The sequence below is a fragment of the Tympanuchus pallidicinctus genome, unplaced genomic scaffold (assembly GCF_026119805.1).
Source record: "Tympanuchus pallidicinctus isolate F22 unplaced genomic scaffold, pur_lepc_1.0 scaffold33, whole genome shotgun sequence".
NCBI lineage: Eukaryota > Metazoa > Chordata > Aves > Galliformes > Phasianidae > Tympanuchus > Tympanuchus pallidicinctus.
The window spans coordinates 47,169-51,822 of record NW_026294751.1 but is presented as its reverse complement, the minus strand read 5'-3'; positions in this window follow the sequence as shown (position 1 = coordinate 51,822).

Below are 4,654 nucleotides of genomic sequence, written 5' to 3'. Positions count from 1 at the left end.
CCATTTTAACTTGGCTCTGGAGGTCTGAGTCAGGAAGGGCTGGAGAGAAGCCAGGGCAGGGAGAGGACCTGAGAGGAACAGAAAAGATTCCAGGTGGGTTTTGCACCACGTGTTTTTTAACAGCACAAGAAGTCTGTCATTCTAAACAGCCTTGGTTCTCTTTGTGCACATAGGTCTGTGCCTGGATACCTCCTGAACCCTCCCACCCTCAATCCTCCAGGGCAGGGCAGTGTTACAGGTAGCAGCTCTATACTTTCCTCTACTGGTGTTGTGCTGCCCAAACTCCTCACACCTGCTGTCTCCTAACACCTCTGGGTCTCCTGTGCTAAAAAAAACATCTGCAGCTGCCTCATAGGTTAAAAAAACAAACAAAACAAAAAACAGGAAGCAGAGGCCTCCATTTTCTCATTAATCCTTAAATGACTGAAAAGTGGGAACTTTCCTTTTCCCTTTTTAATCCTCTGATTTACCTATCTACATAAAAGCAAAAGGCACGTGAATCCTTCAATCACAGAGAGAGAGGAGCTCTGCACCCACTGGAATGGGGGTTTTGAGATGTTGAAATGTGTCAGCCTGGTGAATTTTGGATTACTTAATTGCTGTTATTGTGATGAGGAGGGCCTTTGAGATGAGATTCAGATAAGTCCAAAGACTTATCTGCCACTGAAGATCTCTCTCAGCACTCCGCACTCCTTCATTTTCATACTTCAGACTTCATCTTCAGCAGGACTTCTCTCATTCACCATCAGTTCTGTAGGGCTGTGCCTACCTACTGTCCTGCTATAGCCAAATTTCAGCTTGAGTTAAAAAGAAAACAGGCACACCAAGAATCCCACAGCACTTGGAACAGATGGCTCCAAAGTCAACAGGTCCCCTCAGCATCCCAGCCCAAGGAGTAGAGGCAGGAACAGACTCTGCTCCTTTTGGGAAGACCTCTGTAGCATGACGGCCTGTGCTGGGTTGGCTGCCATGGCTGGTAGCTGCAGGTGGGTTGGATCCTTCTGGGCTACTGAGCAAGGTAAGAGCAGAGGTCCTCTGCTGCCTGTGGGAGGGGAGCGTGCTAGACAAGAAGGTAGGTGGAAGGGGGAAAGAAAGTGTTTTCCATGCCTTCAGAGGGAGCAGTATGGATTTAGAAGGGCTGCAGCTTTGTTGGTTTTAGTTGTTTGGGGATTTTTTTTTTCTGGTGTGTGTATGCAATGCCATGGGCTCTTGCTGACTGCTAATCTCTGTTAGTTACACTGAACGTCTTAGTTTCAGAGCTAACTCCCTGCTGGTATGAATAAAGTCATTGTCACCCATCTGATTCTCCACACAGTCTCACAAGTCTAACTCTAGTAATATTACTTTCGATCAAAACCAGCAAAAGCTGTGTTGCTGGTAATTGGGCTCCCAGCACAAAAATGTAGAGTCTTGCTGGATTGTACAAGGCTCCACTTCATGCTGGCTACAAGAGTGTCTTAAATTTTGCAGGGTAAGAACAGCCCAGAATGGAGCTGAGCTCATCTGCACTATTCAAACGACTTTCTCTGTTTGTGGAAAGGTGGCTAAGATACATGTACTTTTCCGGTGCAGATTCTAGGTTAGCCTCAATTTGTCAGGTTTTTAATCATAGTAACCATACTGCATGCAAGGAAATGCTGGTTACTTCATGCCAGCTTTCTTCAGTGTCAGAACAAGTACAGTCACCACCCCCTGCCATCACAGGAGGGTGGGTATTTTGCTGATTGGTATCATTCATCCCTTCCAGCAAATGTGAGTTGCTGTAGAGGTTGCGTAAAGCAGCTCCCAAATATGTGTGAAAGCATTCTTGACTCTTTGCCTGGAGCCCACCAGTTCCTTTTGAAGATGAAGATACAAGTGATGAAGGCAATCCATCTCTAAGTGAACAAAGGTCGTGTGAAAGTATGAACCCACTTGTGTTTTGCAAAGGCCCTACACTGACTGATAAATGAGAGAAGCTCCCTCTGGAGCAGCATCTGCTCTGGACATTCAGCAGCTGTTTTGTGCTGACCTGAGTCAGAAATGCTTAAAAAGGTTTGTAAAATGTACTGGGGTATGTGGTGGAGGGTGTCTATACATGCAAGCAACTTGCATCGCGCAAGTATGATGCGCACTCTGTGCAGGTATTGTCACACAGCATCAGGCTTTGGTGCACAACCTGAAGTGTCAATCCCTTGAACGAGCACAGAGCAGAAGTGTAGGATTTGTCTGTGCTCTTGTTTTCATATATTCAGATGTTGATAAGAAAATACTCCCTTCTCAGGGGCTATGTTTTTATGGGCATGGTCAGCCTGCAGCGCCTTTCTTTTAGTTTATAAAAGCACCAAGAGAAGCTTTTTTACAACTCCCATTAGTTATAGCAATTATTCAACATCAAGGAAATTAGAGGCTTTTAAGTCAACCTCAGCTTATGATCATCTTCCAATGTGCAGCACTATGTGCTACAGATCAGCTGCTGCACTATCAGGCTGAGGACAGCACTGCTTGCTGTGAGTAAGCATGTTGCAGACTTTGAAAGCAGTCCTGTTTGAGGAACTTGATTCTGATGCGCAGGTTCTGCTGCTTACAGCACTGAGACCCACTTCTGTTCACAGATGAAGGAATGCTTCCCAAGTGCTCTGGGTGAATAAACACCTGCAGTGACAGAGATGCATTAAGAAAAAAGAACATGGCAGTGAGCTGCATTTTGTAAGAGCTCTGGTGTCCTTGATGCTGGGTGGAGGGCTCTGCTGCTCATTTGTACAAATAGCACCCAGTTTCTATGCCTTTATTCATGCTTATTCATTCCTTTATTCATTCCTTGTATCATTGTTCAAGCAGCTGAAGATCTCAGTATGTGGCACGGTTCTCCATTGCTGTGAAGGGAAAAACAGCATCCTGTGTTTTGTTAGGACACCCACACAGTATGTTCGGAGATGATCAATGACACAGATACCTTGAAGAGGTCAATAGTTAATTTCCTCAACCAAAATCCCTGGGAAATGATTGGGGGAGGGAGGGGGAGGTAGAAAAAAGAAAAAAAGGTCCAATTGTAATGCCACAGTGAGCTCACTTTATTTATGGTAAAATAGAAAGCCTTGTCAGAGATCCAGCTTCTGCACAGACCTGATGCTCAGCTGTTCCAAAGCAAAATAGCACTAAAGCCAAAGCAGCAATGCCAAATGACTCCAACAGGGAATTCCTCTCATTCTCTCCCAATGATTGAAAAAGGAGAGGCTGCAAGCTTTAATGCCAGCAGTTGAGTGTGAAATGTTTTTGTGCTTTCCTATGTTATGGAGCAGAGATCTTCACTTCTCATAGTTAATTTGTCCTTTCCTCTGGCACTCTCTCTTTATCAAATGCCACTTGGCATTGCTTCCCTCCCACCCCGCAGCTTCCCAATCCTTTTACAAAACCTTTGCTAAAAGATGCAACTGCTGAGAGATGTAGAGAAGATACACTTGTTGAGTAAGGAGAGCCATGGGATTTTTCATGTCTTTGTGGTCAGGAATTTATTGTTGATCTTAATCTAAGGCCAGGCAAAGACTCTGCATGATGACAATAAATTTACTTGAGTGATTTGCTGATAGGCAGATTTATTTGTCTTCTCATAAGTCTTATGAAGGGAACAGAGGGCTTTGGAGAAGGGAGTTTCCTTCCATGGCTATAATCCCTTTGAAAGGGGTAGGATGTGATATGTGGGAATGGCAGTTCTGACTTGAAGGAAGTATTTGAGACTTTTACAAGCCTCCTTCCAGCTCTAATTCCCAGCCCCAGGAGGAGCTGGGGAAATGGCAGTGTGTTCTTTGGGGTGTAAGTTTAGGGCATAATGCCGGCTATGGAAAAGAAACACAGCCTAGTGTAAAAGCCCCAGACTGGGATATGAGAGCAGAAGGTTCTTTTTCCAGGTCATGTGTGCTCTGGCTTCTTGCTTTGTAAAATAGGGGGTGAGAAATTACCCCTACATCACAAAGGTGGTGCAGTACTTAATTACTGTTTGTAAATGTCTGAAAGATCATCTGATACTGGTACCCTGATACACTGCTCCAGGGCATTATCAGCCCACAGTCTTCTTCAAGGCTATGTACTGTAGCCCTTCCATCTCTAAGCCAGTTCCTGCAAATGTGTGGCAATAACTGGCCAAATTGGACCAGGTGATATAGTGGGACGCTGTAGGATTGCTCTGTTGTCTGACATAGTTTCCCACGTCATGTGAAAGTGGCTTTTTTTCCAGAGTTGGACTAATACGAAATGATTTCTCTTTGCTTCCTTGGTAGGTTTATGTGGCCAGTAGGTTGCAAGCTTTGTAGCATATCTGTCTGCCCCTGTCAGTTGGAGGTCTTTGACTTGAAGCAAGATGTTATACCCTTGGGAGACAATTTGATGAGGGAATTGTTGATGCTGTAGTGACCTACAAAATAAACAGGAAAGAGATGTAAATACAAAATATGGCTACAACACTGGTGTTGAGGAATGAGAGTATATCAGTCAGCAAACGTAGGGAAAAAAGAACCGGTATAACAGGACTGTGTGGGGAAACCAATTCTGGGTTTTAAAAGCGCTTCAAGAGACACTGATAAGGCAATACGATCTGTCTTGAGCATAGTCACAAATGGAAATGGTAGTAATTTTAAAGAATCAAATAGGAGGAGAACTTGCATGTGATGTGACTTGT